The sequence below is a fragment of the Cupressus sempervirens genome, chromosome 10, assembly GCF_028749045.1.
Source record: "Cupressus sempervirens isolate cs-2001-9-10 chromosome 10, ASM2874904v1, whole genome shotgun sequence".
In the NCBI taxonomy this organism is placed as follows: Eukaryota; Viridiplantae; Streptophyta; class Pinopsida; order Cupressales; family Cupressaceae; genus Cupressus; species Cupressus sempervirens.
In genome coordinates, this window is record NC_143127.1 from 34230038 (window position 1) to 34257737 (window position 27700).

Consider the following 27700-nt stretch of genomic DNA (forward strand, 5'->3'; position numbering starts at 1 on the left):
AAGACAAAAAATACTAGAGAGAAGATGGTGCCCTTGAAGAGTGCTACTGGCGATGCAACTCATACACCTGATTTGTCCGGATTTTCAAATCCTTCTGAATCTGTGAATTAACCTTGACGACCTCCTTCAGAAGAAGTGTCGCATCCATAACCTGCGTCCTAGCTAACTGCAACTCCTGTTCTGCTGCATCCTTATCCCGCACAGTTGCTTCCTTATCCCTCAACAAAGCTGACCACTTAGCTACCCATGCTGCCTGCTGACTGGCCAAATCTGCCGCTAGCTTCTCTCTAGCCTCCCTCTCAACCACCAAAGATCTCTCAGCTACAAACCTGTCCGCCTCCGCGCACCTATGAGCATAATAAACCTCCTTATACAGTCCACAATCTCATACGCCAGCTTCTCCAGCGGAGTGTTGCATGGCCCCAACTCTGGCTCACTGGCCCAATCTGCAAACATCTCCGGTGTCTCAACTGCTGACCAACCTCTCTCCTCAAAACATGAACGGAACCGCTACGGACAAATCCCCCTAATGTAAGCTCGAACCAAATGCCAGTCCCTCGGCCGAGTCATAGTTTGCAATGCCACATCGTGTCCCTTCTTAAGCGCAACCTTCATAGCCCTAAGGTAGTCCCTACACCTGTCCTCATCCGACCCATAATCCTCCTTTGCAAAACCCTCCATCATCCACTCGGCATCACTATTCTCTTCCTCATCTGCGGGGACCATGTCCACATCCGGTGTAGCCTCCTCTGCTTTTAGCGCAACCTCGGCCTGTGGCAGCCCCACCTCTTGAGGCTCTGGTACTGTAGCTGATACTCCTAGGTGCCCGGGGGACTGGATGGACGGACCAACCTCGGCAGGGATGAGTCGAAACTATTGTCTCAAGAAAGCACTGGCTCTATCCATCACCTCCGGCTGCTCTGACTGTGCGGGCTCCATGCTCTCCTCCTGCTGTGCTGGCTGGGCTGACTGGACTATCTGTATTGGCATGGTGGTTGCTAACAAGGAAGATAAAACGGTGACGACTACATCATAGTTAATCACATCCAAGCGAACCTGGGGCTCAGGCTCCGACACTGGCAACTCTACCTTTTGCGAGACTAGCTCCACTAGTGCAACTGGAACACCATCTGCTACGGCTGTGGAGAAAGTAACACCTGGAGTGGTCGTCGGTGTAACAACAGTTCTTGTCAATGAGACACCCTCTGCCACTGCCCGTGGGACATTTGCTACCGTCGGCGGGTTCATCACGACCGGTGCATGACGCTAACCAAAAGGAGGAATGTGTGACGGGGGAGCGGACAAGTGCGCTGAAGTTGACAACTGCGGCGGGGTGAAAAATGTGGGCTCACTATCTGCTAGTTTATTGCCAACCTCCGCGGAAGTACTCTCTTCCTCATACTCCGCCCTGCTGCTCTCCGAAGTCTCTTCCTATCCGCTGTCAGTGTCCCTGTGAGCCGCTTGCAATCCTCAAAATACCTTCTTCTGTCCCATTGCTGTTCCGCCCGTGTCCAGATGTCTCTAATAAAATATCGGAGGCTCTCCCTATGGCAACTTCCCCTGAGGTGGCACCTCAAAATCATCTATGGGTATCTAATTAACGGGTGCCTCCAAAAATAGGCCAATCGCATGATGTGGCATAAAGAATGTGCAGTGCTAGAGTGTCATGAACTCCTCCATCCTGTCAGCAAGAACTGTAGCCAAATCATACACCGTGCCATTCATGATGCCATTCATGAATACAACTTGCAGCAATGCTATATCTGAAGCTCGAGTCGCGCCCGTCAACTTGCTCTTGATCACGTCCATAATGCACCTCCAGTGGCCTTCCCGAATGAAATCTCTGCAAAGCCCTCTGCATTTAGACCCCTTAACCACTAAATCCATCTCCTCGGGTGTAAGATTGTGGCCCACTAACCGTATCCAATGTTCCTTCTGTTCCTGAGAGAGCTTGTGGTTCTTAATTTCCACCTTCTTACCACCGAGGCCAAGGATGCCGAAAACCCTAGTCAAATCCCTAGGTTTAAAGGGAATTGTCATCCGATGCTTTTTGTACATAAATGTACTGGTTCTGCTGTGCGGACTATAGGCTTGTATCATGGTTCTCAAAACTGATTCAAATAACTGGATGGAAAAGATTGGAAGCTGGATGGCCCAATGCACCTGTGCTCGTATCAAAATCTTTTTAATTTGGTCTGCCTCCAGGGTTTCCTGCCACCTTTTCCGCAATTCGTTGCCATTGAGACCCTCAAAGTGGACGGTGAGATGAGTTCCTTCCTTCCTGACTTTCTATTTCTTGCAGCTGGAAACCGATGGCCCTGCAACTCGGATTCCAGATGCCAAAACCCTTGCATTCTTCTCCATACTTGCCTTCAGCTGAATCTTCCACTGCTTCTGTTTGCTTGCCGATTCCATGCAATAATAGCTTCTTTCGTGCCTTAATAGAGGGCTCCTCCTACTGTTACCAAAGAAATCCCACCCCGCGGAAAAGGCAAAAGAACATGCCGCAGCCAATCACAAAGCACAATCACACCTTCCCCACGGAAAAATAAGACACCCTGGAAGAAATCTGCACAGTTGAACCAGCTAGCCGCAGGAGACAATCCACCCAATCACATCAGAAGAAGAGGGAATTTCTCAACTTGTCGTCCACAAATGTTGCCCTTCACGCAATGTTGCCTCATAGTGAACAATATATGCTTGCACCCCCGGCTTGCCAATAGCTCATGAACTTTTATCTATAGCTGGCAAAATGCAAATGAAGAATGAAGAATCCCTGCATGTGCATGCCCAATAGAAGATGTAGTCCCACTGATAATAGCTGCTAAGTACATGGGGTTTCCACACTGAAATCTCGTGGGAGACTACAGATTCTTGAATTGGCTTGAATTTGAAGCTCGAGAGGTCGTATTTTGCTGACGTTTGCACCAAACCTGATCTTCGTGTTCTTTGTCCAAAGGCATATTGGGGTGTCACTCGCAAATATAAACTTCTCACCATGGCATGGAAAAAAAAAAGGGCACTCGCGGAGAGGGAGAACAGTTGGGTAATGAGAAGCAATCACCGCAGGGAAAGACGTCCGTGGAGGGTGAACACATGTGGAAAACACAAGTCGTCCGCAGGAGATTCACACCAGCGGTAAACAATGACTGCAGAAGAAAAGCACATGGAAGGTCTGAAATGAAAAAGTCGGCCGAAATGAAAAAGGGGGGGCCCGCGAGAAAAGAAAAAGCTCCATGCACAGAAGAGAATTCCGCGGGGAGACTAGTGTCTCTGAGGGGGCATCAACCCGTGGAAAAGAGGATGCTCGCGGGACAGCCTGCCTGTGGAGCAGCAGTCTACGGGGGTTGCCCGTTGGCACTCTCACTTTTCTGGTTTTTTTTTTTCTTTTTCTATTCCTTTTTTGTAGTTTTTTTTTTAACATAAAGTACAACTACTCAATTTTCCCTCCTGACCTCGCCAACCTGGGACGACGAGGGACATTGTCTAGGTTTGTCATTTTGCAATGATGAGCTCTTCCTTTCATGGTATATGCTCAATTTCGATCCATTGACTGCCTGAGGCACTTCTTGCCCTTCCAAGGTCGACAATTTAATTGCTCCATTGTCGCTGACCTCTCGAATTTGGTATGGTCCGACCCATCTGACCTTAAACTTTCTAGGCTTAATTTCATTCTGCTTGTCATACTTCAGTACCAACTTCATGATCGCCTGGCTCGCACCATCTGCATAACAATTTTGGTGTGGTTGCTATTGTGCACTCCCGGGCAAAGTGACCCCACAAATTACAGGCTCGGCATTGAACAATCGGCCGTCCGTTCACATCATACTGAATTCAATTCCTTCCGCTATTATAATTGTTATTGTTTACATTGTTGTTGTTTTGCCTGCGTCTATTATTCCTGTATCCTCCGAACGTGGCACCCTCTATGCTTGTATTCTCGTTCCCTCCTGACGCAGAAGCCTCCCGTGCTAGGAACACCTGTTGAGGGCCTCTAGATTAATTGATTGATGCACACAGACAATGAATAAAAACTACAACCGTAGTACTCCTTTATTCGCATATGCCAACAAGTTACATACAGAGTATAAGATCAGGTAAGATCATTTACAATTATCCCAGACGGGTTATAAATACTTTCCGCCAAACCTTCCCGAAGGGGTCCATCGGCTACAAAACAATCCTAATCTACCCATCGGCTACCAAATACAAAATCTTCGATGGCATAACCCAATCGGCTACAGAATGCAAAATCTATCGACGGCACTTATGGGAGATGATTTTTTGTGAACCACTAATAAAACATGGGTATACGAGTTTGACTCAAAAGCTACACAGCTAAGTCATTATAGCAATATCACAATAATTATGTAAATTATTAGGCTCAACAATCATGGCTCTAAGGACCTTGTCAAATGAATTTCCTATTTCATCAATTTTTAAAATTGCAGCCTTTTCCTCCTTCAAATCATTAATTTGGTTTCGTAGGATATGTTAAATCTTTTGTCTGAAATAGGATACCTGCAGTAAGATTGTTTTCTTCCATTAGAAAGAACTGCAATTTCCTTGTAGTTTTATTCTATTTCAAAGAAATGCTATATCCTTAAGGAAGCAAATGGGTGACATTAAATTGGTAATAAAAATTTAGTTTGCGTAATTGAAAAGTTGAAATGCATAAGTGTTAATTGATATTGGCCAAAGTTACATATTTGAATCGAAATTTGTGTTCATGAAGTAGAAGACTACTATTTATTCATGGTAGTCTTCACAGTTGTTTTCAATAGATCAGGGAATATTTGCTTTCATGTGTCAGTAGGTGTGACATGCTTAAATGGTCATTAATCCTTCCATTATTTTTCAAGTGAGTAAATAATTCAAATGATGTGGGGAATAGCTTACGATCTTAATCTCGTTATACATATAAGCTCCCACCTTGTTGGAGAGAGTGCTTTCCACAATATGTACACCTAGAATAGGTCAATAATTCTCTTTGTTCTTTTATCAAATGTTCATCATGAAAACATGATTTCTTTGGTGCACCTTGAAAATTGAATACAACGGGCTTTGGAGCAATCTTCTTTGCAAGTCAGGATGATATGGGTTTTTATAAATAAACTATTCCAAATTTTCACCTTTTTTGGTTTCATCCAATTTTAACCTTTTCTTGACCTTGTTCTTTTGTTTTTGGTGCATTGACAAATTTTGTTTGTGTTTGCACTCAACAGAAACTGATTTTAATTGGAGACAAACTTCATAATTCTTGCAGTAGATTCTTAAGTTGTCCAGCTATATAAAAAAACTATTACACATCCCATGTAAGAGATGGTACATTTAAGAATTACAAATAAAAGATCTGAAAAGGATCCTTTCACTGAACTTTTGTAAATTTTAATTAAAATAATAGATTTTTCCATGCTTTTGTTGTGGTCTTAGAGAATTAGACAAAAGTTGTAGAAAGATTGTTATTTCTTTTTTTGTATTTTCCAAATATAAGTAAAACAATAATTAACAACAACAAATAATATAATATTTAGTCAACTAGAATAGCTACAAATTTTACCAGGCAAGATATGTAATCAATATGCTAGCAAAGGTGTTTACAAACAAAGAATGAAGATGCCATCTGCAAGAATGGACCAGCCATGCACCAAAAGAGTAGAGATGGTTGACGTAAGTCAACCAAAAATCATGTGCCAACTGAAAGGCAGCCGTACGGCTTATATAGTCATGCCAAAGCAACAAGATCCCAACGTGCCAAACAAGACCCTCAACGTGCAATGCACAAGCAACTCCAAATGCTGAACTTAACAATCTTTGTCAACTGCTGAAACAACATTGTAGAATGTTGCTGAAACCATCTATTGGGGTTTGCATCTCAATAGCCAGGCTCTAGGGTTTGCGTCCTAGTCCTCTAGAATCACTCTTTAGAGAAAAATCGCAAATACCAAGAATGAAGATGTAAAAGATAATGAAAGAATGAGCCAACATCTCCTTTTATCTCTCTCTCTCAAAGCCAATCAAACCCTAAAAGGAAAATATGACTTTCCCTTTATCATAAAATGGCATCTTCTCAATTAAAAGGCCTTTATGTATAGGAAAAACACCCTTTCCTGAAATAACATAACTCTAGGTGCCCGAAGGTCTTCAGATGATGAAAATAAGTTATAATAATTCAAGACCTTTCCAATGAGCTATAACACATAGGCCTGCTTGACCAGATGAAGCCAAAAATTCCCTTATTACTCCAATTAGCTATATAAATAACTTTATTTTAATTTATTTAAACACAAACTTAGGAAGTATTAAAAATATTTCCTTTTATTCAACTGGAAAGCCAAACCAACCAAATAATCAGTGGATGGGTCCTGTCACCTGCCTATGACCGATGCCAGGCAATGTGGGCCAACTGGCAGTCCAATCCCTAAAAACTAGAGAATATACCATGTCACCCTAAAACTGAAACCATATACTGGTCCTAAGGAGCCTCAAATCTAATCACTGCCATAACCTCCTAAATTTTAGGAAAATCCTTAAAATTAAAGAACTGCTCTGACTGGCTCTCAAACTGACTATTGAACCAACTTTGTTCATTGTGTATCCGGAATGAATCTCTATCCACCATTGCTAGCCAACGAGACTCCAACAATAGGCCAACTCTCATGATTCTGCTAGTCAGACTAGAGAGGGGACATGACAGTCCTCCCCTCTCGGAGATGCATGCCCACAAGCAACTGCAACACTAGATGCTACAAAATGGACTCACCCTCCCAGGTGGCATCCTCTATGGGTAGGCCACTCCAGCTCACCAAGTACTCCTGAATCACCCTACTCCTGAATCATCTCTCCGTGACCTCCAGAATCTCCTAAGGGACCAAAGTCAATTTACCATCTTCATCTAAAGGAGGCAAATCGTGTGATGTCGTAATATGTTGCCCTAGTGCCTTCTTCAGGCATGACATGTGGAACACATTATGAACCCTACTATTTGGTGGTAACTCGACCTCATAGGCCACCTCTCCAACTCACTTGAGTATTCTGTAAGGTCCATAACAACGAGGCTTGAACTTTTGCAATTTCCCCATATTAGTATATAATTTAAATAATAAATAAATGTTTTATATAAAGTAATATTGATAATGATATTAAAATAATAATATTTTATAAAGTAATATTACATTCTAATTATATAATAATATCATATCGTGTTATAATAATAATAATTTAATATAATATAGCAACGTACTATATTAATAAAGTATTATAATCTAATAGTATAGTTGATATATTATTAAATTAATATATATTATAATATAAATATTCTGCAAATAAATAATTTATATTTTGTGATATTAATATAAATATTAAATTTAATATAAATAAATAATTATATAATTATATTATTATAATATGATTATTATATTGCAAAGTCACAACTCTTCAAATTAAAAGAAAAAAATATATATTGAATGAAAGTTTGTGTTAAGGATATCAGTAAAAATATGGCAGAAAGGATACAGATAAAAGAAAAAGTCGTAAATAAACAAGTCCCCCAAAAAGGGTTCATTACAAAAGGTATTAGAGCAGAAATCCTGCCAACCTGTGAAGAATAGTTTATGCAAATCAATCAGAGGGAGCAAGAAAAGCAATTGAAAGAGAAAGATAATATTGACAAGGCAGATGCAGAGAAAGATTATATTTACAAGGCAGATGCAAAGAAAGACTATATTTACAAGGTAAATGTAGAGAATGATAATATTGAGAATGTAGATGCAGAGAAGGCGACAAAGGAGGAGGCAGAAAAGAAACTAGCGTAGGAGATTGAAAAGAAATTAGCGTAGGAGGTAGGGTTGCCTCCTGAGAAACCTCTTTCTGGTGAATGTTGCGAAAGCGGATGCAAAACCTACGTGTGGAGCATTTATTATGATCAATTACAGGAATACAAGACACAAATGGATGCTTTTCTTAAATCCATGCGAAACTCTCGTTTGTGACATTTATTATGGTCAAATACAACACACAAAGGGATACCTTTCCCAAATCCCTATCAAGCTCAAGGTTCCAAAGTCACTTTTGGGGAAATTTCTCTGCCACTTCATATCAGGGCAGATTTGTGTATTTCAATCTTTCTTTCATTATCATTTTTACTGTATCTATTGATTAAATTATAGCTCACTGCATATTCTTTTCAAATAGCGATTTGTGCCTTTCTGTGTTTGGAATTTAAAGCAGAATGTGCTGATTCTTTTCAATTTGGGATATTCCATTGGATTTAAAAGGCTATTAGACTTCACTGCCTAAGATTATTGGTCAAAGGGTACAGCTAGGTACCCGCAATCTCTGCGTAAAGGGACGGGATGTCGGGTATTGTCCGCAGTACATCAGAGGATGTTGGTGAATACACTTTTAGGTATGAATAGGGTATATTTATTCCCCATTAAAATATATATTGGTCCAATGTAATACTTAAGAGTATAGATATAGCGATCAATGAAATTAAATAAAAAGCCGATTAATATTATTGATTATAGACTCTTTGAATACGAAAGAATAAACCTAAATATATATTAATAAATCAAGTTTGGTATTAGAGAAACCACGGCATATTTGAATATATACACAAGTATAAATGCGAATATATGAAATATGAAAATTAGATAAATATTGAATTAAGGATCTATTTCTCGTCCACATTATGATATCTTAAGGTAGGGAGTTTGTGGAGGGAGAGGCAAAGTAATTTTGAGCACATGACGAATATCCTCCAGGGAACCGTTTGTAGTCTATTTCACGTGCCCTTTGGCACTGTAAGTCTTCCATCTTATGATGATCGTAATAGGGAGAGAGAAAGATTCCTGTACCCTATATGAAGAAATCTTCCAAATGATTATGTTCATTAGACTAACACTCATCTTCTCATCCACATTAAGATATCTTAAGGTAGGGAGTTTGTAGAGGGAGAGGCAGAGTAATTTCAGGCACATGATGGATATCCTCCAGGGAACCGCTTGTAGTCTGTTTCACGCGCCCGCGACACCGTAAGTCTTTCATCTTATGATGATCGTAATAAGGAGAGAGAAAGATTCCTTCCAAATGATTATGTAAAGGAGAAAAGGGATCATCACAAGACTCATCTTTCTTTGGAGCTATTATATGCTAATAATTATTTGTGTTTATAGGATCCATGATCAAAAGGTGTATTGAGGAAGTATATTTTATAAGTCATTCCTTTTACTCTACTTCATTGTGAAAATTAAATTATAGAGAATCAACAAAGAATGTATGATATGTCTGCATCGTTTATGCTTTGTGCCTTCGTGCATCATCTGTCTTCATTGTGTATGCTTTGTGTTTTTGTGCATCATCTGTCTTCATCATGTATGCTTTGTGTTTTCATGCATAATCTGTCTTCATCGTGTATGCTTTGTGTTTTCATGCATTCATGTGTCTACTTCGTGCTTGCTTCGTGTATTTATGCATCAATATTTATATTCAATATATGTTTATATTTTCTTACATCATAAGGATATTAACATTACGTGCAGATAGTATTATAAGTTGTCTTTGCTTGAGGACAAGCAAATTCGAGAGGGGAGGACTGTGATGTCCCCATATCAGTATATAATTTAAATAATAAATAAATGTTTTATATAAAGTAATATTAATAATGATATTAAAATAATAATATTTTATAAAGTAATATTACATTCTAATTATATAATAATATCATATCGTGTTATAATAATAATAATTTAATATAATATAGCAACGTACTATATTAATAAAGTATTATAATCTAATAATATAGTTGATATATTATTAAATTAATATATATTATAATATAAATATTTTGCAAATAAATAATTTATATTTTGTGATATTAATATAAATACTAAATTTAATATAAATAAATAATTATATAATTATATAATTATAATATGATTATTATATTGAAAAGTCACAACTTTTCAAATTAAAAAATATATATATATTGAATTAAAGTTTTTGTTAAGGATATCAAGAAAAATATGGCAGAAAGGATACAGATAAAAGAAAAAGTCGTAAATAAATAGGACCCCCAAAAAGGGTTCATTACAACTTTTCAGCTCCTCTCCGTTTAAGGTTGTTCTGTTTGTAATGCTGTAGACAAAAGAAAATCATATCACCCACCTCAAATGCTCTCTCCATCTTGTATCGATCAGCGTACATCTTCTGTTGATTGTGAGCATGCTGCAAATTCTCCTTGAGAGATCTTATGATAGCTTGGTTCTCCTGGAACCAATCTTGTGGCAAGGGAACTCTGTTGTTACTAAAAGACAAATGAACGAAAGATATTGGCTCGTACCCATAAAGAGCTCTGAAGGGAGTCATGTCAATGGACATGTGATGCGTAGTATTATAACAATATTCACCCAAATATAGCCAACGCACCCATGCCTTTTGCTGCCCTGACACATAGTTGCATAGATACCCCTCTACTCACTTATTAACTACCTTAGTCTATTCATCCATTTGAGCATGGTAGCTAGTGTTGGGGTCAACTCTGTGCCTGTTAGCTCGAAGAGTTCCTGCTAGAAGGAACTCAAGAACTTTTGTCCCTATCACTCACTATGGTCTTGGGGAGACCATGGAGTCTAAATATCTCTCTGGAAAACAACTCGGCTACTTGCGAAGTTGTAAAGTCCATTGCAATATGAAAAAAGTGAGCATACTTAGTCAACTTGTCCACCATAACATAAATATAGTCCTTCCCTTGAACTCAAGGAAGAGCTGTAATGAAGTCCATAGATATCCCTGTGCACTTCTTCTCCGGTATAGATAGAAGCTGCAACAATCCAGCTGGAAAAGTATGCTCTGACTTGTTCTACTAACAAGTTATGCATTCATGAACATGGCGTAAGACATCATCCTTGAAACCCTTCCAAGAAAATCTCTCCCGTATTGCTCTATAGGTCTTACCATAACTTTAGTGTCCTGTTGTAGGAGTATCATGGTAAACTTGCAAAATGTGCTCCTTCAATTGTGAGTTAGGAACAAGGTACACCCTGCCATTGTAGTAGATGACATCATCCACTACACTATATCCGTTATCCTATGTCAACCCATCCATGATCTCACAAGCATGCTAATTTAGGAATACTCAACTAAAAGTTGAGCTTTCCAATCTGCCGAAATCTCATTCAATGAACATAGGGCAGCAAGTGACTTCCTGGAAAGTGCAGTATTTTCTTCCCGTTGATGAACTCTATGTCAATACACATCTACAGAGTCCCATCCTTCTTCTTAACAAGCACCACAAAAGAAGCAAAAGGGCTAGAGCTAGGGCGATTGAATCCCATATCCAATAACTCATGGATGGTCCTCTCAATCTCATCCTTGTATCCTCTAGGATGATGATATGGGGTGGCAATCATGGGGTTAGACCGATCCTCTTGTTGGGTGGATATTTTGCAACCGACAGTTTTGGGTAAAAATGTAGTTATAAAATAGGATGACCAGCCACAGCGTGTGAGACGGAGTCTCTGCTACCTTAAAGGGAAAGCTCCCTCTTCTCATCGTTCCTTGGATTAACTCACGGTAAGCAAGAAGTCGAGAGATTTTTATAAAATGGGTATTACTAATATCCTTTCTTCTTATCTTTCAAGAAAGAATCCACTTACTCGTGGAGTGAGTAATGGGCAGGGTTAATCTCTAATTACACTTCTATTAAGAGCTGAAAACAGTGATATCAATAAACCTTTACTAACTCAAAGGTTAGCTAAAAATGTAATGGTTTGGCTCTAAGTCTGGTCATACTTCTATATGAAAAAGCTTTACAATTAGGACACAAAGACTCCTAAAAGTAAAAATTGTTTACCGTATGGGGTAAATAGTTTAATGCATACAGACAATAGACAAGAACATGTAACATAGCAGTACTCTTTTTATTATTCACATATATGCCAAAGAGATTACATAGTGCTTCCCATGATGATTACAACCATGCTCCAAAGTCCATTCCGGACAGTGTACATATACCATTCCAAAGTGGTGACTCAACTGTCGTGCCCATTCGGATACTAATCTACCCGTCGGCTATTTTGTAACTTTACCGACAACATGCTAATCTACACATCAGCTATTTTATAATTTTACCAACCACATCATCCCCCCCAAAAAGAAAAGTCATCTCTGGATGACAATTAGAAAATATCGGAGATAGATTAACAAAACAGGATACATTAATTGACTAACTATAACAAGATAGATATGTTTTCGTCACACCACTTTCACATTCGTTCCGTGCCTGCATCAAACTGGTCTCCAAAATACGTTGCATCTGTAGCCTTTGCTAACACAATACTATTTCCTTAGCTGACCTTGATAGCCATCTGTGCCGCTTTCTTTGCTTCCAAATCCTGGGTATACTGAGCCAAGTGTTGCTGTACTGCTTTCAATTGGATGATCAGCTCCTCCCGAGCCCTCTATACATCCACCAAGATAGCCTCACGTCCAACACCTAATCCGAGTGCCTCAAAGCGTATCACCCCTCTCGAAAGGCTTGCTCTGTTGTTCTCTCCACCTCTGGTACACAGACACTCCATGCTTGCAACAGCACCAGGTCTCATCAACTGGTCATACTTCCCATGACTGATAATTGAAGCGACTGGGGGTCTAGGGGGCAATGCCCCCAGCAGGGTCGAGGGGTAGCGTCAACCACTTGCATTTTCTACTTGTTTATGTCTTTCCCTTCCATTCGACACCATACGTTATTCATTTTGAACATTTTTTATTTGTTTTTTTATTTTATTTTTATTTTTAGCTGTAGATTCTTCCTCTAAGTTTTTCTTCCACTTCCTCTTTCCTGCAGACTCCATTTGTTCTTTTGCTTAGTTAGGTCAGTTACTTCTCCGTACAACCTTGTTTCACAAATTCCTCTCCTTCTAGGCATCCATACTGCCCTCCTACAAGGCTTCTATGAACGGCTGCAGGCAAAGCTTCTAGTTGAGTATTCCTAAATTAGTATGCCTGTAGCTTATATTAAGAAAAAAAATAAGCTACAGGCAAAGCTTCTAGCTATACACTTTCACAATTGCTCTTGGTCAAAGCTCTAGCTTCAATTGCTTCTTAACTCTTTTCTATTCAATTCACGAGATACAATTACCAATAACACAAGATAACATGAATCAAGGACAACTTGAATGAATTATAGACAAGGCTTGCAATTCACACAAATAACAATCTCACTTAATTAAAGTTAAGTCTCAAATGCTCATTTGTATTTACTTTCTCTCAAAATATTGCTTACACAAACAAAGTCCTGCTGGCACAATTTCTCCGAAGCTCTCTTGTATAAAGATAGTGATGATTTTACAATGATGGGCCACTCCTTTATATAGGCACGGGAGTTGAGAAAAAGGTGGAGGAAAAAGTGAGAGCAACTCAACCAACTTTGATCTAGTCTAACTGCAGAAGAAAATAAAGGGTTACATGAAACTGCACATGCAACTTGCATTACATGTACTTATGTTTTTTCATGTAATGCATTCTTTACAACTATTAAAATAAAAACAAAACAATGATCTTAGAGATTGTTTCTCAGTGCCCTAAATTTGACAATGATGTCACGCATTGTGGGAAAATCAGCAGTTTCAATAGTCGTCGATATGGCTTCAACTCTCACTGTATTTGCATATGCTGATTGCACAACTTTGGAATTTGTTGCTGTAGTATCTAACAAGTGTTTTGGCAAGGATTTATACAAAAAAAATTTGTTCATCGTATGTGAACTGAAGTCTTCAGAATTTACATCAGCATTGATCCTATTGGTATATTTTGAATTTACTATCTCTGCTCCATTAAGATTACCAGATTCATCAATAACATCACATCCCATCTGTTCCAAATCATAGGTAACATTTGTTTCGATTGCTTGACAATCTCCAAAGGCCACTTACAACTTTGTGATCAGCTTCTTTAATGTTTCCTCCTTGTAACCAATGAGCCCTTGAAATCTGAAAAACATTTCACATGACGAAAGAATGTCATATGAAACCAAGGCATCCAAATCGAATTTCACCATTTCATCCCAATCCTCAAGGATTTCCTTCAAGTTCAAAGAAGAAATTAAGTTTTGCTCCATTTCATTCAGCTCTTTAATATGCCTAAGAATTGCGAATGTTTCTGTGATGGCTCGAATTCCTTCAGAAATTATTTCTTGTATCCAAAACTTAGCAACTTCAATCAACTTTCTCTCTTTAAATGTTTGAGACATAACAACACACTCTGCGAAGATTGTTTCTGGATAACCTCATTCAAACGAGAGATCTCTTGTTTCAGCCGATTCTTCTTTTCCCAAAGGTCATGATTGCTTTTTGATACATTGGCCAATGCATCTTGAGCATCTTGCAAACAACCCAACCGTGATTGCTTTCCAACTTCAACCTTAGTAAACTTGTAGTTAGAACAAGTAAGTTCCTCAACAAGTTTATGTACCAAGGGCTCAACAACCTCAACAAATTTGGTTTTATCAGAATCAACCAAAATTCTGGAAACAATCTTATCTTTCGAAGATTTGAATTTAGTCTTCTTAACAAGAAGATTGTTAGGAGGAACAACCAATTTTCTTCTCTTTGTTGTTATTTTACTCAACCATGCAGGCAGGTTGAAACTTTCATCTATAGAAGTAGGCACAGTGGAGACCATTGGCAATGATCCAGATTGTATATCTGTAGTGACTGAGCAAGATTCAATCTGTACTGCTGAAGGCTTAGGAACATGTTGAGAAGACTCCGTCATGAAAAGTTCAAATCCTATCAAAGATGTATCAAGTTGGGAAACTTGACCACTAGTAAGAGTCGGAAAATCTTCAAACACATTTGCTAAGTGATCATATTGTTCATGTGTAGGGATGCGGGGAGTAGCAGAGGAAATTTGATGAGCCATGATATTAACCTCCGAGATTGGAATGGAAGGAGTGAAAACAGTGGAAAATGAATCCACATTATCATCAACCTCATGCAAAAAGGGTTCTTCACGTATAGAAGATGTATAGGCTTGCGCAGGCTTTGGAGGAGATATAATCGTGATTTCCCCTTCTTCATCTAAATTTCCTTTATCAGATTTTGTTTCCAATTCTTTTTCTGATTCTGCTACTGATTCCTGAATTGGCTTAGGAACTTGAGATGATTTAGTTCTTTTTCCACCCTTCAATTTGAATTTGAGGGAACTCTTGGCATCAAAAGATGAGGCACCATCTTTCCCTGTAATCTCTAGTTGTGATTTCCTTCCATGAGGACCAAAATTTTGACAATCCAAACCCATCTTAGGATTTGCTCTTTTAAGGCCTTTACTTTTCAACCATTTGTTAGTATTTACTAGGATGGATTGAAATCTGTCCATGATTGATGTACCTTCCTTTAGTTGCCATTGGATAGGAAAAGGGCATTTCTTATCAAAGCGGGGTTGATGAAATTCCGGATCAAGGATGTCACCATTATTTTCAACTTGAAAATCTGAAGGGATTTTCAACATATTAAGATCAATTACCTATTGCAAGGTTAATCTGCTGTAATCCATCTTCATGAGGTCAAGTTCTGTCCTCATATCTATCCAGATGTCTTCGATGCCATGAGCATGAGTGTAGGCTCTTTTCATCTAAGAATTCATCTCTTGGTAGTCAAAATGAAATTTGGCCTTGAACTTCAAGGTAATCAACTAGAACTTTGCTTCCATATTTTTTGCTTTAAGCATAGAAATGATTGAATAATTGCCAATAGCCAAAGGCTTAGCTAAGGTAATGCCAAAACCAGGCCTATGTGAGGCATGTTGATCACTCTGCATGTCCATGAGCTGTCTAGCTAGTTCCATTAGGATGATTCGATCTGTAGCATACCTAGATAAGGTATATGGCTCTTCTTTGAAATATCCAACTCTCAAGTATGTGAAAATGAGAAACTGCAGAAAAATACAGCTGTATTGGTTCACCTTCTCCCATGCTGCATTAGATACTCTTTTGATAGACAACTGCTTATCAAACAAGCACCGAAAATGTTCGAAAAGGCATCTTGGACTCTTCTATAGTGGAATTTACTATTTGCCAAAGTGATTTGGTTGTAATAATCCCAAATAGAAACTTGAAGACGATCTCTTTTGGTAAAAAGACCAGAGAAAGATCCCATGACAGTAGCAATGTAAACTAGATAAGAATTCATGTAGAAAGGTGCTGATGTTCCCACATTGTATATCTTCTAGTAGACTACAATACTGATAAGTTTTGCTCAAAAGATGTGTTCTTTATTCTCCATAATATGAAACATGAGTTTATGCATCCATGGCTCAAAATCAATAGAATCTTTAAGGCCACAAATCCGACTAAGAAAGATGATGAGATCCTTATACTCTTGTTTGAAATTTGACCGATGAACGGTCTTTGGCCATCTGGAGAAATTGTTTCTTTTATTGTCTAACCAGTAAAGGTTGACATATTTTTGATAATTACTCTTTTGCTCATTCTAGCTGGCCAATGATGATCCTTTAGTCAAATCAGCACATTCTAATTTATGCGAAACTTTGAAGATTTGTTCTATAACCTCAGGATCCAAGCTAATGATAACTTTGTCGTCAACATCTTTGATAGTTTTCGTCTTGGGAGTAAACTGCCGTGCACATCCATAAATGAAGTTAGGTTCTATAGCTGCCATATGAAATGTAAGTACCAAGTAAATGTTGCTTCTCTTAATGCACTTCATTTCATGACTAGCCGGAGCTTCAACTCTTTGTAGAAAATCAGCCATGTCCACATGACCAATCTTAGTGTCCAACACGTTATCTAGAATAGATATGATTGAAGGAGTTTCATGAGCCAATTCTTTATCATATTGATATTTCATTTTGCCTTTGGATTTGGATGGCAAGGACATATCTTGTGCTTGCGCTGCAACACAAAAATTCCAAAACATAAATACATCATCAGAAGGGATCTCCATACAAGTGAAATCCGGATCAGCAACAAAGATTTGAAAATGGATTGGAGACTTCACAAATCCGTCAAAACGACTTCAAAGAGAAAGCATATGGATATGCAATGGAACGGAAAACAGAATGGAGTGAATGGAAAGTGTAATGAAAGTGAGAAAATGGAAAATGAAATGGAATGAGAATGCGTGAAGGTGAAATGCATGGGAATGCGTGCAAGTGAAAATTGCTGATTTGAAATGTGACTTAGTGTTTTCAAGGCATTATTATATAAAAAATGAGTACATGTAAATGCAACATGTAACGGGAGGTGAAGGGTGAAATGAGATGCGAGCGCGAGTGAAGAATACACTTCACATGTGTGCAAATGAAGGTCAAGATGGAAAGCATGGAAAGATGCAAAAACATGTATTTGCTCATGAAAGTGCAAATGCATATGAAAGAATGGAAATGGAAAATGGAAGTGAGATAATGAGTTTTATAGTCACTTTTGGTGAAAAGGAGAAGTTAGTACATGGGAAGTGAAAATGATATCTTTTTGACTTTCTAAAATGTGACTTTAAATCAAAATCAAACCTTTTTGGGTGCATAGCATGTTTTAAAATATGCATCCAGGTAAAACGGACCTTTTGAAAGAGAATGCATATTTTGAAATGCAACTCACTTTTTAGATGTTTAGACATGAAAACTTCACTTTTCATGTCATAGCATCAAAAAGGTCCACTTATGAAGAAGTTTTGATATGACATCAAAAATGTCCACCAAAGTAAACTTTATATGCAATGGCATGTAAAAAGTCCACTTTTGATGGATTATACATGTTATTGCATATAAAATGTCCACTTATGAAGACTTTAAGTTATTTAACTCACTTAAAATTATAAAAATTGTTACAAAATGGGTCATAAACAATATTTATTTATCATATTATGAAATATAATACATAAACATCATCCTAAAGTAACATTTAAATAAGCATTTGATTTTTAAAACCAAAAATTAATATGAAACTATATAGTTATATAGTTAGTTTAAGTGAAAATTAAAAAGTAACTCAACTTAAAATTATAACATAAAGTGCACTACTATAGTCACTTTAAGTTATAAATTTAATGTAAAACTTAAAAATATAACAAAAATTGAATATAATGTTATATTTTTCAAAAAGTGAATGTCAATTTGAAAATATAACATCGTATTTAATTCGTACTGTTGCACCGAAAATGTCCACTTTTGAAACACTAAAATGAGCATAACTCTTGACTGACAACTCTGATTGACCTCTAGGTTAGATCGAATCGAAGGTAAAAATAAAAGGCATGACATGAGTAAAACCAAAAGATTAAAAACAACCAAACGCAAACTCAAAAGTAAAGAACGGACTATGAAGGCTTCAAAAATCAAGCAAAGGCTTGATAGAAAGCAAAACGAAAAAGACTTGACGAAGGCCTTCGGTAAAACAATTTGATATTTGAATTGAAATGGATCAATCGATCAACATTAAACAATAAAAAATGATCAATCGATCAACATTAAACAATTAAAAATTAAATTCAAGCTTAGAGAAACACGAAACGAGCTTGAAAAAGTTTCGTGCAGTTACTAACATTTTGTGATGACAAAATGCAGGACAACACCTCCATCTCTATCCCATGCTCAAAACCTCTATCAGGAGGTACACTAGGAGGTATGTCATCAAAAACACGACCATGCCGATCGATCATTGACTGTATGTCTACATGAAAGGAGGCCCTGCCATCCTAAGGTGTAGGTATTTTGGACTTCACAAAACAATGTGTAGCCCAATGTATGTCATCATGACGAATGATAGTCTCCATCTTGCAGGAAGTTATCTTCTTAGGACCACCTTCTAAAGCTGCCTTCAAGATAGTCTTCTTCCTTCCAGAAAGAAACTGTAGCTACATGTGGTGGTGGTCAATGATGTATCGCCCAATACCCTGTTACCACTGCATGCCCAAAACTACATCATAATCCTCCAGCAGTAGCACATAATTTCATCTGTCAGAGTATAGTTCCCCATTTGGATGCTAAGTTGAGGAATCCTCTGAGTATAGCTCAAAATGACATCATCTGCAACCTTCACTCTAAAACCAACAAACTCTTAGATTGGAACCCATGTCTGTTAGCTAGCTTCTGGTCAATAAAGTTGTGTGTGGCATCTGTGTCTACTAAGCTCATAACCCGATGGCCTCTCAATGTACCTTTCAAATGAAATGCATGAAATATGGGATAACTGGAGATAGTAGCCATAGTCACTTTAGCTAACGCCAAATGCTTCAGAGTGTCTAGCTCTAACTGTGGGTGTTCCTGCTCAACCTCCTCTGGACTATCCTCAGTATTAGTGTCAGGTATCTCCTCATCGCCTTTCTCAGATGTCACCTCTATCAAATGAACCTTTCCTTTACCAAGGCAACAATGTCCAGGCTCCCATGGCTCCTTATAGGAGAAGCATAGTTTCTTCCACCTCAACTCATTCCCTGACTCCTGGTCCATCTTGGGTGGTTTAAAAGGTGGTTCCCCTTTGGCTTAGGAAGTGTTGGCTTTCTGGGGAGGTCGAGAATCCCTAAAAGGTTTCTTATCTTCTTGATAAGGAGTAGGAGGGGTGTCTAGTCTAAATGTAACATCAGTGGCCTCCTTGAGGGTGGTTGGCTTGAATGCTCATACTAGTTCCTTCAATCTATCCTGCAAACCCTCTATGAACATCACACAACGACTATGAGACATGTCCAGAACCATGATTGCAATAAGCTGGAACTCATTCACAAAAGACTCCACGTCTCCTTTTCGCCTAATATGTGCCAACTCCTAGTAGTAAAGCTTTCTCTTTACAATCAAACCTAGCAAGGAGCCACTCAGTGAATTCAGCATAGGAGTGAACCATGGCGTGATCCTGGGTGACCAATCCATGGTGACACCAATCATAGGCAACTTCGTCTAAATACAAAACCGCAAACTGTATAGCCTCTCTCTCAGGCATAGGTCTTAATGATAAATAGATATCTAGCTTGTGCACCCAAGCTCGTGCACTCGTATCACCTGTGCCATCATAGGTAGCTAGTGTGAACTTCCGAGTGGCTCTATTGAGGTCATTGTTCTACTGTTGTTTGTAGCCCCTATCTCCTTTGAACTTGGTGTTATCTCTATGCTGTGCACAATCCAGTGGAAAATGAAAAACATCCCTAACCTTTAGGGGTAGGGCTCTCCACTGAGCTGAAGCTACCATGACTGAATCTTGGAATCCAACCTCAGGTGGCTCCACCTATGTCAGCTGCTCAACTTGCCCAAACTGAGGCAATAATGGTCTATCCAGAGCAGGAATACGTAGACGTTCTAGCCTATGGGAATGAATGGAGCTCTCTACTCATACATGGGATCAATCATTGCGATGGCTTCCCGCAATGGAAATTGACTTGTTCCTTCCCTGTCTTTCTTGTCTACCTCCACACCTATCCAATTCCATCCACTCTAGGGTATCCTTTAATATGTCCGGTGTCTGGACTATCCTGGGTTGTGAAAAAATTAGAGTTCTCATGAAATCTCTCTACTCTGTCTTTGTAGGCATGCCATCACCAGCAACACCCATAGTTGGTGTCTCTGCATCTTTGGTGGCCTCTGCTTGCCATTAGTTTCTCCCGTGCTCGTAAAACCTATGTATTTCTCCACCAGGATGCATAGAAGATATATAAAAATAGATGGCAAATGCTGAAATGAATTATCAAACCCTTTTCTGTAACTTGTGATAATTTCACTGAAACCTTACAAGTTGGTAGGATTTAGGCTCTAATATTTATACCACTAAAAGATCCCAAAAGGATCCTTTCACTGAACTTTTATAAGTTTCAATTAAAATAATAGACTTTCTTGTGCTTTCCTTGTGGTCTTAGAGAATTAGACAGAAGTTGTAGAAAGATTGTTACATTTTTTTTTGTATTTTCCAAATATAAGTAAAAGAATAATTAACAACAGCACCAAATAATATAATATTCAGTCAAGCAAAAGAGCTACAAATTGTACCAGGCAAGATATGTAATCAATATGCCAACAACGGTGTTTACAAACAAGGAATGACGATGTCAGCTACAAGAATGGACTAGCCACGCACCCAAAGGGTAGAGATGGCTGATGTAAGCCAACCAACAAATCATGTGCTAGCTGAAAGGCAATCGTACGGCTGCTATAGTGACGCCAAAGGAACAAGAAGATCCCAACATGCCAAACAAGACCCTCAACGTCCAATGCACAAGCACTCCCAAACGCTGAACTTAACAATCTTTGTCAATTTTTGAAACAACACTATAGAATGTTGTTGAAACCATCTATTGGGTTTTGTGTTCCAATAGCCAAGCTCTAGGGTTTGTGTCCCAGTCCTCTAGAATCACTCCACAAAGAAAAATCACAAATACCAAGAATGAAGATCTAAAAGATAATGAAAGAATGAGTCAACATCTCCTTTTATCTCCCTCTCAAAGGCTATCGAACCCTAAAGGGATAATATGTCTTTCCCTTTATTATAAAATGACATCTTCTTAATTAAAAAGCCTTTATGTATAGGAAAAACACCATTTTTCTCAAATAACATAGCTCTAGATGCTCGAAGGTCTCCTGATGATAAAAATAAGCTATAATAATTCAAGACCTTTCCAACGAGCTATAACACATGTTTGTCTGACTAGATGAAGCTAAAATCCCCTTATTACTCCAATTAGCTATATATATTATAAATAGCTTTATTTTAATTTATTTAAACACATACTTAGGAAATATTTCCTTTTATTCAATTGGAAAGCCAAACTCGCCAAATAATCAGTGAACGGGTCTTGTCACCTGCCTGTGACGGATGCCGGGCAATTTAGGCCAACTGACAGTCTCATCTCTAAAAACTAGGCATGCTCCTAGAAACTAGGGAATATACCCTGTCACCCTGAAATTGAAACCGTGTATTGGTTCTAAGGGGCCTCAAATCTGATCACTGCCACAACCTCCTAAACTTTAAGAAAATCTCTAAAATTAAGGAACTTCTCTGACTGGGTCTCAAATTGACTGTAGAACCAAATTTGGTCATTGAGTATTCAGTAGGAGTCACTATCCACCACTGCTAGCCTACGAGACTCCAATAATAGGCCAACTCTCATGACTGTGCTAGTCAGACTAGACTCTAGAGAGGGGACATGACAACGAAACAAATTTTTGCAGCCAGAATCACTTTCAAACCAACAATAACCTTCCATAACAAAGTGTTAAAATATGAATGCTAGATTAATGGGATTTGTAGAGATACATAATGTACACAAGACCTTTTCTTATTGCTGCCTTAGTTGTAGTATACTTTGAAAATAAGGTACAGATTCTTAAAACCCATAAAAATAAGAAGGTTTTCATAGATCACAGCCAACAGATAACAATGAAAGAAGTTCATCTACAGCATTAACATTTTTACCAAATGGAGTTATAATCAGAAAAAAAAGAGAGTGAATATCAACTCACTAAATGACATTATCAGCAATAACTTGTGCCAAGAATGAAACCCAACAGCAAACGTCCAGATTGCAAGCATGGTGTCCAAAATAAAGCTCACATACAAGAAGCCGTCTAACAAAAATATGACCACGGCTAGGAGCAGTAGAAATCCGTAGTCCAAGACCAGCAAACAAGAAATAATAGCTTGAGAAAACCCAAGAAATGGTGCCCATCCAAGAATAGATATATGGCGGCAAGAAATCTCTGAAGAAAAATGTCTATAGCACAAAATTCGCATAGAAAATCTGCAGGCTGCCGTTCAACCAAAATGGCATATATATCACGCCTAGCAAGGAAAATATGGCATCTCAATGCTGCACAAAACCAAAATGAAATCCGCAGACCAAGACCAGCGAGCATGAAATAGAAAGGTCAAAGTATAACAATGGCATCCAAAGGCTAGCAGCAGTAGAAATTGCAGACCTTCATCCATGGTGTTAGGGTTTCAAAACCCTCTTCTTCCTCCATGCGAGAATAGCAAAAAATGAAACATAACAAACTTACCTCTTCTTTTTGCCTTAGGCATTTTCCTAACTCGCCCTTTCCTATATTTAAATCAAATTTCGGGTCCATGTTATAGGAGTTAGGCCTTTGTTTGTTTTTTCAAAACTCTATTTTTATTTAGTTTTATATGTATATAATGAATGGTATTACATATAAATCATTTTATACATATTTAACTAATAAAGATTATAATTTATGATTTCCCTCTAATTATATTCATACTAATATGTTTTAAAATTAACAAGTATAACGTTAATTAAAACATATTAATATTAATATAAATAAAAGAATTAAAAATAAATAATTTTCTTTATAATATTTATTTAATATTAACATGTTAAAAGAAAATGATAAAATGTAATGATAAACACGTTTATATTAAATTAAAATAATAATAAAAAGAGAGTTTTGATTGTAAAATTAATGTCAAGTGGTCGTAATTATAAGACCATTGATTTTATTAATTAATTAAAGGAAATTATAAGAGTTTTCAAATTTTTAATGCCTAAATGCAAGGAGAGGATGTAGGAAAGCTAATTTTGAACTCCAAGAAAGGGACATTTAGTTAACACCTAACTAAGGAGCTATTTTTTGAGGCCAAGGACAGTTCCGATTTCTCATGCAGTGATGGGGTTATAGAGTGTTATTTTTAGCCGTTTATGGAGCAGTTAAGATTAGTTATGCATGCAGTTCATATTGAGAGCCTATTTTAGGAGCAGTTTTATATGCTATATTTGTGGGTTACTTAATGCATTCGAGTTTGGGTTTTTGTGCATGATTTTGAAGAGGTAGAGATAGTTTTTGAGTTATCTATCAGTTGGATAGATGGTTAAGAGCAATTTTCAGAGGCTTCTTCATAGTTTTCATCATTTTTCGGTGATTTTTTCTAGCCATGATCTTGGAATCTGAGTTAGGGTTATTTTTTCTATATATTGTAAATTCACCTCATTATGAGGGACCTTTCGGATTCAGATTTTTGCACATTGTAGATTTTGAGTTGATTGTAAGGGCATTTGTAGCAAAGATTTTTTTTCAGCATTGGTTATAGAGATTCAGTGGTTCCTTCTCATTGATTCTTGTGCAATATTGTGAATTTTTTTACTTTAATGTTGTGTTCACCTTCATTTTAGTTACGTTCCTTATTGCAGATTTGAATCTTGATACGTGTGATTATTGGTCTATGTTTGTGATCATTGTTTTTTTGTAGAAAATTGGTGAAACCTAGGTATCCCCTTCAAAAGATCTTGGTCATTGCATAGAAACACTTTTGTGATTACTTGTTTGTCTGAGTATTGTGAATCAATTGTCTTTAATAATTCGTGCTGATTTGATTAACGTTACATTCAAAACCATTGGTGTATCAGCTCATTTAGGATTAATTTTCATTACTTGTTATTCATTTGTTGGCCTTATCTCGCATTTAATTTAGGATTAGGTGATCACAACTTAGGAACCGGCCTAGCTTCCGGAGATTCATCTCTCGTTTTAGGACAACCCACCACCCGAGAGAGTTTCCATGTTTCAGTAGAATGGCTAGATTCTGAATCTCGCCATAGGCGCAATCTTGATTGACAATAGTTTACTAGCACGGCCGGTGGGACCATGAACTGCTTCATAGTTCTCTGAGTTACAATATTTTATTGCTATTTTGGTGTGAATAACAATATTTCAACCTATTTGAAGGTATTTTATTAACAACTGGCGACTTTGTTTTAAAGGTTTATCATAGATTCAGTTGCAGTTTTGGTATTTTTTAATGAGAAGAGCTCCCAGGAGGTCAATAAGAGGAAGGACACCAGTTGTTACAAGGGGAAGGTCCGTTTCACCATCTGGATCAGATTTTTCAGTGTTTGAATATCCTACAATTGAAGAACAGCCAACAAATTCTAAAGAATCTGAGATAGTAATTGAGGATATTGGTTTTCTTGAAGATTTAATTGTTTGTGATCATTCTGAACCTGAAGCACCCATTTTTGAAGAATTACCTAAGGATCAATTTGTTTTTTCAGCATCCACAAGTGGTGCTACAGCTGCTGTTAAGAGTCTGAAAACATATCAGTGGAAGGTAAATCAGCCCACCCAACCTTTTTTGCCATTTATATTGCAGCAGCGAGTACCACCAATTCATCAAATGGCCCGAAATTTTCCATTTGTAGCTTTTAATGCTGACAGCCCTTTACAAATTGCTACTCATCATGATATTCCACCAGCAGCATTGAAAAGTGTGCCATATTTTACTGGTGAAAATCATGTTTCAGTTGTGGAACATATCAAGGATATAGCTACCCTTTGCGGGTTACACCAAGTTCAACATGAAGATGTGGCTTTGAAGTTATTAGCAGCTTCTTTCAGAGGTAAAGCATTAATGTGGTTCAAAAGTTTAGTGGTAAATTCAATTGCTTCATGAGACGCATTGGGAACCTTGTTAATTAGCAAGTTTCAAGATATGTTTGATAATCTTTCCTTGGTTGAACAGTTGACTGCCATTAAAAGGCATCCTAATGAACATATTTTTGATTTTAATTTTCATTTTCAGCTAACATGGAATAGAATTCCAACATCTGTTAAGCCTTCTAATGATTATGCATTCTTATTTTATTTAAAGGCTTTTAACAGTGATATTTCAGTTATGGTACAATCCATGGGAGCATGTACTTTGCCAGATGCATTTAATATTGCTGTAAGAGCTGAAAACAACTTAATACAAGCTGGCAAGCTACCTCCTAGGCCTCCAATGCCATATTCTACAGAAATACAGCAGATTGTACCAACTTTTGTACCACCGTTAGCTGTAATTCCACCTATGCTAGCATTACCAGCATTTAATGTGTAGGTTGCAGCAGAAGAACACGCTGCTACAGCTCCTATTAGAGAGCTAAAAGAGCAAAATCAAGACTTAATTGAGAAAAGTGACAGTATGATGAGAACATTGCAGACTTATGGGAATGAGATAACGAATTTAAAGAGACAACAAGGTCAATACAATAGGCCTAATCAAGCTTCCTATCAGGAAAATAGACAATTCAATCAAGCTTCAGCATCAAATCAGCAAAGGCAACCTCAAGGACAACAAAAAAATTATGGTCAAAGGACCAACCAACCTTACAACTATGCAACTCTTAGTAATTCTAAAGAATTAGTAGTTGTTCCTCAAAAAAACTATGCGCATGATGAGGAGTGGTGCAACACTTGTAACGTTGGTCATTATTGGCTTGATTGTGTGCATGCACTTGAGGCAAGGAGACGAGATGTTCTGAAAAGACAGCAAACAACGAACCAAGGAGAAGTTCAGCATGATCAAACACAACAACAAAGTAACTCGGATGCTACTCTAATGAACTTTACTGAAGATGAGGCTGTTATAGCAGCAAATTTTGATCAAAATCAGACTTGGAGACATATATCAGCGGGAACAAGGTCAAAGACCCAAGCTGAAAAGACAAAACAACAGCAAGCTGAAAAGACAAAACAACAGCAGGTCAATACTGATAACACTCAACCAAGACCATCAAATGCACAAAAAATGCAATATGTGCAAAAAGGATAGCAAGCTTAAGCACAAAAAATGAGTTTATAGCCATCACAATAGTAGAAGGAGCCTGCTGTACCAAAAAACCAGTCAAAGGTTAGTACCCAAAATTTTAATATTGTTGAGCATATGAAGAAGACTCAATGTTCTTGTTTCCATGTGGGACATTTTAGCACTCCTAGGTCAAAAAGATATGTTACAGGAAGCATTACAGTCACTTATCTTATCTGATAATGTTTTGGCACAACAAACTCCTATAGTTCTAATGGCTGCAAATGCTAATAATTCACAACAGCCATCCAAAATAGTGAAGCCACCATCTTTTTACATTACAGTCATAATAGGCAAGTACCTTGTTCATAATTGCATGATAGATTCATGTGCCACTAGCTCAGTTATGCCAAAAAAGATTGTTGACCAGCTAGGCCTTAAATATGAACCTATTGAAAAAGTGGTAGTTCAGCTAGATGAGACAACTATTGAAATGATTGGAGTTATAAGTATAACATGGATCTGACCTTGCATGCTTGTCCTAGGTTTTCAATCCCCATGGATATATACATCATTGGCTTACCTCTATATTTTTCCATATGTTTGTCATGTGATTTCACTACCAAAATAGGGGGTTATGTGTCTGCTGATTGGTCTCACATACTTTTCCACACTAGGTATGGTACTAAGGTGACAATTCCATCTGAACCTATTGCTAAAGATTGCCTTGAACATAATACTGTTGTTGCTGAAAATAATACAACAGCTGTTTTATTTGATCAAGAGGAAATTAATGTTGTTTATGAGTCCAAAACACCCATAGACAATGTTCCTGACATATTATTGGATGAATGGGCTCCTGAAAACACTGAAATTTTAGAACAATAGGTTAAAGAACCAAGTTTGGGCAATTATGTTATTCATGTGACTAGTGATTTCCTGCCAAATGTTATGAAAAGTGCAGATTTAAAAATAGAACAACAAGGTAATGAAGTATGGAAGTTATTTTTTGATGATTCACGTAGCAAAACAGGTGCGGGAGGAGGTTGTATGCTGATTTCACCAGCAAATGAAAGGTACTATGCTTCTTTCAGATTTACTTTCAGTTGTGCCAATAATGTTGCTGAGTATGAAGCGCTTGTGAATGGATTAAAATGGGCTATAAAAAGAGGTATCAGCTGTTTG

General features: G+C 37.7%; 1 protein-coding gene across 1 annotated transcript in view; it reads left to right on the forward strand.

Annotated features, from left to right (window-relative positions):
• LOC149532428 (Early-responsive to dehydration stress protein (ERD4)) overlaps window positions 1-27700 on the forward strand; it is a 416579-nt gene that overhangs the window by 206133 nt on the left and 182746 nt on the right. The window lies entirely within an intron of this gene.